The sequence below is a fragment of the Choloepus didactylus genome, chromosome 9 (assembly GCF_015220235.1).
Source record: "Choloepus didactylus isolate mChoDid1 chromosome 9, mChoDid1.pri, whole genome shotgun sequence".
In the NCBI taxonomy this organism is placed as follows: domain Eukaryota; kingdom Metazoa; phylum Chordata; class Mammalia; order Pilosa; family Megalonychidae; genus Choloepus; species Choloepus didactylus.
Window position 1 is genome coordinate 6,735,260 of NC_051315.1, and position 11,244 is coordinate 6,746,503.

The following is an 11,244-nucleotide window of genomic DNA, read 5'->3' on the forward strand; positions in this document are numbered from 1 at the left end:
AGTTTCTTTAATTTCCATAAGATCATCCATTTTTTTATTTAGTCTTGCAGTGTCTTCTTTATGCTCTTCTAGGTTCTTCTTGATTTCCTTTGTATCCCATACTATGGTCTCATTGTTCATTTTTAGTTCTTTGAGTAGCTGCTCTAGGTGCTGTGTCTCTTCTGGTCTTTTCATTTGGGTGCTTGGGCTTGGGTTATCCATATCGTCTGGTTTTTTCATATGCTTTATAATTTTCTGTTGTTTTTGGCCTCTTGGCATTTGCTGAACTTGATAGGGTTCTTTTAGGATTTGTAGACCAATTGAAGTCCTTATCTCTAATTTATCAGATCTACAGCTTCATGGAGTACACTTTCTCTAACTAACCAGCAGGTGGCGTCCACGAGCCACCTGTTCTCCACAAGTCAGTTCTCCCCTGCTTAGCCTTTTTGGTGAGTGGGGGAGTGAGTCTTGTGGGGTCCAATTGGTGTACCAAGCTTGCATGTGTAGTTGGTGTTGCCTGCCCTGTATATGGGGCGTGTTTCTGGGCAGTCAGGGAGGGGGGGTGGCCCTAACAATCAAATCTCCCTGGTGATCCTAGAGTTTTAAAGCTGCTGCAATAGTCTAATCCTTCAGTTCAGTCCTGCCACAGTTTGTCTCTGCCACTGACCCACAAGTCCTTGGTATTGGCGTATGGCTCCTGAGACTTGCAAGTGGGCCCCTCTTCCAGGCTGTGCACCCCAGGTCCTCTGTTGAGGGATGACTGTGCTATGTCACAGGTGAGTGCCGTCCCCCCAGGGCAGTTCTGGGCTGCTGGGCTGTGTAGGGAGGCTCCCAGTCTGCTGAAATAATGGCTGAATGGGGCTTTGTTAATTCACACTGCTCCACCTTCCCAACTCTGGGACAATCAGCTGAGGTTGCAGGGAAGGCTAATGTCCACGCCCAGTTTTGTGGTGTGTGCCTGTTATATGAAGCACTTCCGTCACACTGGGTTGTCTGGGGCAGCTCTGGGTTATGGGGCTGGCGATGGGCAGGAGTGTTTCCTGTCCACCAGGATGATGGCTGTGAGCGGACACCCCCCTTTTCTAGGGAAGTTGTGGTGTTTAGTGAATTTTCTCAGCCACTGGATTATTGCCTTTTGTCTCAGAGCTCTCTTAGTTCTGCTCTTGACTTGACCTGCCCAAATTGCAAGTCTTTGAAGCTTTCTGTATTGGGTTTCTTAGAGTAATTGTTGTAGAAAAAGAAAAAAGGATTAAAAAAAAAAAAAAGGGCCCTCCTCAGAGATCTAATGGGTTATTGAAATGCTAAGAGACAAAGCAACCAGAGCCATTAAGGAAAGGTCCACAGGGCAGAGAGATCAGCTTTTCTTCGGGATTTGCATATGTGCCTCAGGGCCTGAGCTCTGCCCTTCCCCTTTCTATGTTCACCAGAACTCCAAAAATCCTCCGCTTTTATTTTGGAGTTTTTCGTGTTGTTTTTTTTCTATGCCTGTCTCCTCTCTGCTGGGCTGGCTGCTCTCAGATTCTCTGGTGTCTGGTCTCAGTCTATCTATGGTTGGAGTTTGGATCAGTAGAATGAGTTTCTGATAAGGGCTGCCACTGCAGTTCTCCCTTCTCCTTCCTGGAGCTGATAGCCCCTCCTCCCACGGGACTGAGCCTGGCAGAGAGGGGCGCGGGTCCCCTGGCCGCAAAAACTTACAGATTTCGCTGATCTCAGCAGTTCCACGTTTTCATGAGTGTTGTATGAAGTATGCCCAAAGTCAGATTGCTCTGTGGTGTCCAGTCCACGCAGTTCCTGGCTTTCTACGTACTTTCCTGGAGGAGTAAGTAAAACATACAGCTCACCAGTCCGCCATCTTGCCCCGCCTCCTGCTTTAAGATTTTCTGTTGTTTTTGGCTTCTTGGCATTTGCTTTACTTGATAGGGTTCTTTCTGGATATAAAAAATACCAATTTCTAATTTGTCAGATCTACAGCTTGGTGGCATATACTTTCTCTAACTAGCCAGGAGATGGTGTCTGTGAGTCACCTATTCCCCTCAAGTCAGTTCTCCCCAACTTTGTCTTTGTGGTGTGTGGGGATCTGATTCTTGTGGGGTTCAATTGGTGCACTAAGTTTGGGTGTGTTGTTGGTGCTGTCCGCCCTGAATGTGGGGCATGTGTCTGGGTGATTAGGGAGGCAGGGCAGCTTTAATAATCAAACCTCGCAAGTGTTCCTGGAGATTTAAGGCTGTTGCAAGAGTCTAAGCCTTCATTTCAGTCTTGCCACAGATTGTCTCTGCTGCTGACCCACAAGTCCTTCGTATTGGTGTAGGGTCCCTGGGATTTCCAAACAGGTCTCCCTTCGCAGCCGTGCTCTTCCAGGACCTCTGCTGAGGGAAGGCTGTGCCATGTCATAAGTGCGCACCAGCCTCCAGGGAAGCCCTGGGCTGCTGGGCCGTGCAGGAGCGTTCCAAGCCTGCTTTAAAGATGGTTGAATGGGGGGTGTTAATTTCCCCCTTTCCACACAGCTGTGCCTTCCCAGCTCTGGGACAATTAGCTGTGGGTGCACTAAAGGCCACTGTCCATGGCCAATATTGTGGTGTGTGCATGATGCTGTGGGAAACACTCTTGGCGCGGCTCTGGGCTATGGCTCTGTCCCCAGGCAGGAGTGTCTCCAGCCCGCCAGGAAGATGACTGCAAGGGGTGTGGTTTTTTTCTCTTTTTGGCTCCCCTCTGTCCCCCTGGCCCCGAGACAATCAGCAGCGGGTGTGGGAAGGGCTATCCTCCATACCAGACACCGAGGCATTGGCAACAGCCTGCTCCTGCCATGCTTCACTGCATAGTTCTCACTGCTGTATCTGCAGCCGCTCCCGGTTTTTGTTTCTGTTTTTTTGTTTTTTTTTTTTAAATAACTAGTCCATCTCCAAACGTCAACCTGTGGTTTCTCCACACTGCAGCATGGCTGCCAGACTTTCAGCCGGCTCACTCACTCATTTCAGAATGTAGACTCCCAGTTTCACCAAATGTACAGTCCCTGTGGATTTAGCAGAACTTGTCCAGCTGGTGCATTGCTGGAACTGGTGTTCTGGGTCACTTTCTGGCTTTTATCTAGTATTTTTCACAGAGGTTTTTTTTTTTTTGCCCTGTCTCACCTAGCCACCATCTTAGGTTCTTACTGTTCTCTCTTAATCTCATATTTTTGATATGTTGTGTTTTCATTTTCATTCATCTCAAAGTATTTTCTAATATCCCTTGTGATTTCCTCTTTAACTTACTGGTTTAAGACTGTGTTGTTCCCAGAGTAAATCTCCCTGGCAACATGCAATATGACTCCAGGGGAGGAATCTGGACCCAGCATCGTGGGATGGAGAACATCTTCTTTACCAAAAGGGGGATGTGAAATGAAATGAAATAAGTTTCAGTGGTGAGAGATTCCAAAAGGAGCTGAGAGGTCACTCTGGTGGGCACTCTTACACACAATGTAGCCAACCCTTTTTAGGTTCTAATAAATTGGAATAGCTAGCAGTAAATACCTGAAACTATCAAACTACAACCCAGAACCCTTGAATCTTGAAAGTGATTGTATAAAAATGTAGCTTACGAGGGGTGGCAATGTGACTGGGAAAGCCATATGGACCACACTCCCCTTTGTCCAGTTTATGGATGGAGGAGTAGAAAAATGGGGGCAAAAAAAAAAAAAAAGGCACCCAGTGTTCTTTTTTACTTTAATTGTTCTTTTTCACTTTAATTTTTATTCTTATTATTTTTGTGTGTGTGGTAATGAAAATGTTCAAAAATTAATTTTGGTGATGAATGCACAACAATATAATGGTACTGTGAGCAATTGAATGTACACTTTGTATGACTGCATGGTATGTGGATATATCTCAATAAAATTGAATTAAAAAAGTGGACAGGAAAAAAAAAAGACTGTGTTGTTTAATTTCCAATATTCCTTCTGTTATTGATTTCTATGTCATTCCATTGTGGCTGAAAATAAACTTAATAGTACTTTAATAATTTTAAATGTATTTGAGACTTGTTTTGTGGTCTAATATATAGTCTGCCCTGATAAATGTTCCATGTTCTCTTGAGAAGAATGTGCTCCACTGTTATTGAATGGAGTGTTCTATAAATGTCTGTTTCATCTAGTTAGTTTTATAGTATTTTCAAGTTTCTCTATTTTATGGACATCTTTCTAGTTGTTTCATTCCTATGGATATGGGATGTTGAAGTCTCCAAATATTACTGTAGAACTGTCTATTTCTCCCTTTCTTTCTGTCAATTTTTGCTTGATATATTTCTGGGCTCTAATTTCAGGTGCATAACTGGTTAAAATTTTTGAACTTTCTTGATGGATTGGTCCATTAATCAATATATAGTGTCCTTTGTCTTTTAACAATTTCTGGTGATTTTGTTTGATATTAGTATATCCATTCCTGCCCTCTTTTGGTTATTATTTGCATTATCTTTTTACATCCTTTATTTTTCAGCCTGTTTGTACCTTTGGATCTAAATTGAGTCTCTTGTATACAGCTTATATATAGACTGTGTTTTGTTTTGTTTTGTTTTAAAATCCACTTTGCCAAACTGCCTTTTAATTGAAGAGTTTAGTACAGTTACATTTAGTGTAATTTCTGATATGGAAAGTCTTATTCTGCCACTTTGCTTTTTTTTTCTATATGTCATATCTTTTATTCAATTCTTCCATTACTGCCTTCTTTTTCGTTTAACTAATTTTTTCTAGTGAATCATTTTAATTCCCTTATCATTTATCTTTATGGCTATTTTAGTTATTTTATTAGTAAGATTACAATTTACATCTTAAATTTATAACAATCTGGTTTGAATTATAACTTACTAAATTTTAATAATGACAAACACTCTGCTCTTATACAGTTCTGTCCCTCTGTATGTTGATATTTTCACAGATTACATCTTCATATACTGTGCCCACCAACATAGAATATAATTATTGTTTTATGCATTTGACTTTTAAGTCTTATGAGGATATAAAGGAGATACAAAACAAAAATACAATAATACTGTCCTTTATATTTATCCATGCAGTTTACTTTATTGGAGTTCTTTATTTCTTCATATGGCTTTGAGTTAACTGTCTAGTGCCCTTTCATTTCGGCCTGAAAACTACCTTTATCTATTCTTGTAAAACAGATCTACTAGTGATAAACTCCCTCAGCTTTTGTTTATCTAGTAAAGTCTTAATTTCTTCTTTTATTGAAGGATAATTCTGTTGGATATTGAATTCTTAGTTGACACTTTTTCTTTCAGTACTTTAAATATGTTATCCCACTGTCTTCTGGCTTCTATGGTTTCTGATGAGAAATCTGTTGTTTAACTTATTGATGATTGCTTGTGTGATGGTTTGAAGTTTTATGGTCTCCAGAAGACCATGTCCTTAAAGCTAATCCATTCCTGTGGGTATAGACTTCTTGTGGTTGGAACCTTTTGATTAGGTTAATTTTGGTTTAGGCATGCCCCAGGTGGGTCTTAATACTCTTACTGGAGTCCTTTACCTGAGGATGAAAGTCAGAGAAACACAGAAAAGCCAAGAGAGAAACCTACAGAGACAGAAAACCACTGAAGCCAGAAGCTGGAAGAAACAAAACTCAGAAGAGAAGGGAGAGACTAACAGACATCAACATGTGCCTTGCCATGTGACAGAGGAGCCCAGGATCGCCAGCAGCCTGTCTTCAGGAAGAAGGTATTGTCTTGATGGTACCTTCATTTGGGACATACCTTCAGTGCTTAGTCAGACCACTGACAACTCTGCCTTAGCCTTCATTTTCTCCTTCAGGGAGCTTGAAGGTCAGCCAGAGATGAGAGGTTACGCCTTTCCTCCCAAGCCTTTTGGTGTGTCTGTAGTTTATTCCACTGATATTCTTTGCCTCAGGTGGCAGTGTGTAGTTCATGGCCTGAATATTTTTGACCAATCCTCCACTTAGCCCCCTCTCTGCCCTGAGAGTGTTCTGAGTTTGGGAAATATAGGCAAGCCCTTTGCATTAGTCCTTCAGGGAAATCCCAGACAAGTCAAAATGGAAAACCAAAATTCTATGCATACAAGACCCATTGTGCTCCCTCCAGCCCAGGCACCCCTGTCAGGTCTATGGGCTGCTCTCTTGAAGACCACTGCCAACCCTGGGGGGTAGGCACAGATGGGATGGAGCAAGGGTCAGATAAACAGCAGAAATCTCTCCTACCAGGTTTCAGTTGCCTTTTCCTTAAATAAACATTCAGTTTGTTGTTGTAACCTTTTACTGTTCCTCAGAGTCTGAATAAAGCTGATTCTGACCATTTTTGCCAGGTTTGTCAGTGTTGTTGCGGAGGAATGGGCTCCTGGGTTTCCCCAGCTGCCACTGTTGCTGTCGTCACCCACACTCCATTTTCTTCCTTTAAAAAAACATCAATAGATTTTATTTTTAGAGCAGTTTTAGGTTTAGAGAAAAATCTAACAGAAAGCACAGAGAGTACCCACATAACCTCTACCTCCCCCCAACAGTTTCTCCTATTATTAACGTTTTGCATTAGTGTACATTTGTTGCAAATGATGAACCAATAGTGATACATTATTATTAACTAAAATCCATAGTTAATGTTAGAGTTCACTCTTTGGATTGTACAGTTCTATAGGTTTGACAAATGCATTATGTCATGTATCTACCATTACAGTATCATGCAGAACATTTTTGCTGCCCTAAAAATGCAGCAACCTATCCATCCCTCCCTCCCTACCTCTGAGCCCCTAGATACCACTGATCTTTTTATTGTCTCTATAGTTTTGCCTTTTCCATAATGTCATATACTTGGAATAATACACTATGTAGCCTTTTCAGACTGACTGCTTTCACATAGCAGAATGTATTTAAGGTTTTTCCATGCTTTTTCATAGTTTTATAACTCATTTCTATTTACCGCTGAATAATATTCCATTGTATGGCAGCACCACAGGTTGTTTATCCATTCATCTATTGAAAGACATCTTGGTTGATTCCAAATTTGGCAATTATGAATAAAGTTGGTAAAAACACTTATTTGTAGGTTTTCATGTGGACATAATTTTTTTACTTACTTGGTGAGTTGGTTTGAAAGTGCTATGGACCCCATAACAGCCATGATCTTTTAATCCAGTATTGTTGGGTGGAAACTTTTGATTGAGCGTTTCTATGGAGATGTGACTCACCGAACTGTGGGTGAGACCTTTTGATTAGATCATTTTCATGGAGGTGTGGCCCCCACCCATTCAGGGTGGGTCTTGATTAGATCACTGGAGTCCTTTAAGAGAGCTTATAGAGATAAGGAGTTCCGAGAAGCTGAGAGAGACATTTTGGAGAGAATCTAAGATCTGACACAGACCCAGATGCTTGGAGATACAGACAGAAAGATGTTTGGAGATGCTAAGCTAAGAGATGAAGCCCAGAGTTTGCCCTGGAGAAGCTAAGAGAGGACTCCCAGATGCTTAGAGGAAAATGCCCAAGGAGAACCAAACAGAGAACTGAGAAAAGCTAAGAGAGACAGAAGCCCAGAGACATTTTTTGGAGAAAGCAATTTTGACATGCAACCCAGGAGCAAAGGACAAGCAGATGCCAGCCACATGACTTCCCAGCTGACAGAGGTGTTCCAGACATCATCAGCCTATCTTCAGTGAAGATATCCTCTTGTTGATGCCTTAGTTTGGATACTTTTATAGCCTTAGAACTGTATATTTGTAACCTAATGAATCCCGTTTATAAAAGCCACTCCATTTCTGGGATTTTGCATAACGGCATCTCTAGCAAACCGGAACACTTGGGTTCATATCTAAGAGCACAATTGCTGAATCTTATGGTAAGACTATGTTTAGCTTTGGAAGAAACTACTAGACTGTCTTCCAAAGTGACTGTACCATTTTGCACTCCCACAAACAGCTCCTGTTGCTCCACTCTCTCCAGCATTTGGTATCCAGTGTTTTGGATTTTAGCCATTCTAATAGGAATGTAATGGTATCTCGTTGTTTTAATTTGCAATTCCCTTATGGCATATGATGGTGAGCATTTCTATATGCTTATTTTCCATTCATATATCTTCCTTATTGAGGTGTCTGTCTAGATATTTTGCACATCTTTAAATTGTGTTGTTTTCTTATTGTTGAGTTCTAAGAGTTCTTTGTATATTTTGGATACAAGTACTTTATCATATATGTGTTTTGCAAATATTTTCTCTTAGTGTGGTTTGTCTTTTCATTCTCTTAACAGTGTCTTTTGCAGAGCAGAAGTTTTTAATCTTAATGATATACACCTTATCAGTTTTTTTCTTTCATGGATTGTGTTTTTAGTGTTGTATTTAAAAAGCCATTGCCAAGCCCAAAGTCACCTAGATTTTCTCCCATGTTACCTTCTAGAAGTCTTACACTTTTGTGTTTTATATTTAGGTCTATGATCCATTTTGAATGAGTTTTTGTGAAAAGTGCAAGGTCTGTGTCTAGATTCTTTTTTTTTTCTCCATTTGGATGTCCAGTTGTTCCAGCACCATCTATTGAAAAGTCTGTCCTTCCTCCATTGATTTCCCTTTGCTCCTTTGTCAAAAATCAGTTGACTCTATTTACATGGGTCTATTTCTCTATTCTGTTCTATTGATGTGTTTGTGTATTTTTTCACAATACCACACTCTCTTGATCACTGTAGCTTCATAGTAAGTCTTGAAGTTAATAGTGTCAGTTCTCCCACTGTGTGTTTCTGCTCAACACTGCATTGGCCATTCTGAGTCTTTTGCTTTTCCATAAAAACTTTAGAATTATTTTTTTGATACCCATAAAATAACTTACTGTGATCAATTCTATAATTTGGGAAGAACAGACATCTTAACAATATTGAGTCTTAAGATCCATGAACTTGGAATTTATTTAGATCTTCTTTGATTTCTTTCATACAATTTTGTAATTTTCCTCATATATATCTTGTACATATTAGTTTTATGTCCATCTTTCTTTCCTTTCCCTCCCTTCCTCCCTCCCTTCCTTTTTTTCTTTGTAATAATGTAAATCATGTTTGCATTTTTAATTGCAAATCTGATTGTTCTTTGCTTGTACACAGGAAAGCAATGGCCTTTGTCCATTTTCTTTTTATACCCACTGTTGCTGTTGAAGGAAACTGATGCTAATCCAAGTCTTCTTCCTTAGCATATAGACGGCTCTTTCTCTTGCAGTCTTTTACTCTCTTACTCTCTGATACTATTAAATTTGCCTCTAATGTATCTGGGGATGGGTTTTTCTTTCTCACTCCTATTTGGCATCCTATAGGCCCTTTCATCCTGAATTCTTTAACTTCCTTTAACTCTGGGAATTTTATTTTCATTATTTCTCCTTTTCTATCCTCCTTCCCATTTTACTACCATCTTTCTAGGACTTTTATTATCTAATTGTTGGAATATCTTCTTCTATCAACCACGTTCTTTTCTTTTACAGATTTTACATTTCTTTATCCTTTTCTCCTGCCTCATGTAGGTTTTCTCAACCTAATCTTCCAACTCACTAATTTGCACTTCAGCAATATCCATCTTGCCATCTTTTCTATTTATTTCAACTATCTTATTTTTTCCTATCTAATTTTCCACTCATTTCTTGTTCTTCCTTCATTTGGTGATTTCTCCCCTGCATTTCATAGAATGTCTGTTGTGCCTCTTTAAATCATTGGTCCAATGGCCAGTGGTCAAATTCTAATAAATATGCACCTGACAGGGAGCCTTTCATCTCATTGTCCTTTTTCATAGTGCTTGATCTCCTTAGGTATCTATTTTGGCCTATGAGTTCATGTTTTATTTGCAGGGAGGGGGCATCAGCTACACTGTCTGGGGATGCGCACTGAGGAGATGAGCAGGGTCCTGGTCTTGCTGAATTACAGCAGGGGTGTTGGGGTGGGGGGCCACATTGTTGGTGAGCCCAGGTGGAGAGCAGCAGCTCCACAGAACTGCTGGGAGTCACTGTCCCTCGCTGACACTCAACACACAGTTCCTCCTTTAAACTCTTGGGAAAAACCAGTATTTGGAGGGGGCAGCAGTCTCACCGAGTTCAGGATTTGGAGGCTTTGGGGATGCAGAAGTGGATGCTTGGGACAGCCGGCCGGCCCACGCCTGTTTTCAGGTCCCCTCACCTTGGCAGGGCTGAACATGAAACCTTTCCTCCAGCCTGTGGCTCTCAGTACCCACACGCACCCTGTCTATGCAGCCTCCTGCAGCCAGGGGGCTTCCTAGTAGGATGGTGGTCGTTACTGCTGCTGTTCCCCAGATCTGTGAATTCCTCTGTGAATTTCTCCCCATGTGGCTTTGGGGAGAGGGCCAGCAGCCCATGCCACTTCACCCTCTTGACAGGAAGCCAGCCTTGGTGGTGGTGAACAGGGAGGGCTGATGACCTCCAGCCCTCATCCCTCTCTCAGTCAGCTCCTATATGCAGCTGCTTGCAGCCCACCTATTCCTAAACCTTTCCCAGCGCATAGACCCCTCCCAGCTCCTGCAGGCCCAACCCTGGTGGCTCACTCAGTGAGTCCTGGTGTCCCCTCTTTAGCAGTCAGTTGTGATCACAAATCAAGTCCTCCTTTTCTGCTATGGGGTTATGCCGGGCTTTCTGTGATAACCAGTCTTCATTCTCGTTGCTCTGAGTGTCTTAGCACTAGAGCCGGCCCAAGCAGAAAAGGCCCTGAGAGATCTGATCCAGTAGCTTTCAATCCCAGCCACACCCTAAAGCCACCTGAGAAGTTTTTAAAGCGCCAGTGTCTGGGGTCCCACCCCTGCCACACAATCAATTAAATCGGAATCGCTGAGGGTGGGACTGGACCTTTTACAAGCTGCCCAGGAGATCTGAGCCAGCAGCCTACGCTTGTCCAATCCCAGAATCGGTGGCAGCCACATGGACTAATTTCCTCTGCTTTGTCTCACTTTTATCAGGTATTTAATGATTCAAATCAGGGGTCTTCACTTATTTCCCTGTCTCATCTGGTTATGCCTGTAAGGCTGGGTTAAGTCAGAACTCTTGCTTACAGCTATTCGTAAAGCTGTGATGTTGTTCTCAGTTTCCCCAGCTATGCTGGGAGCTCCTTCTGAGTTGAACCGACATCTCCTGGCTGCTCTGGGCACAGGCCTGTGACCCCTCCACACCGGTGCTCACCACACTTGCCCTCCAGTGACAGTGGAGTCAGACCTTAGATCCAAATCCTGGCTTCACCCTGTGAGCCTCAGTTTCCTCATCTGTAACATGGGTTGGGTTTACTGTAAAGCTACCAACGCTTATGCTTCAGGACC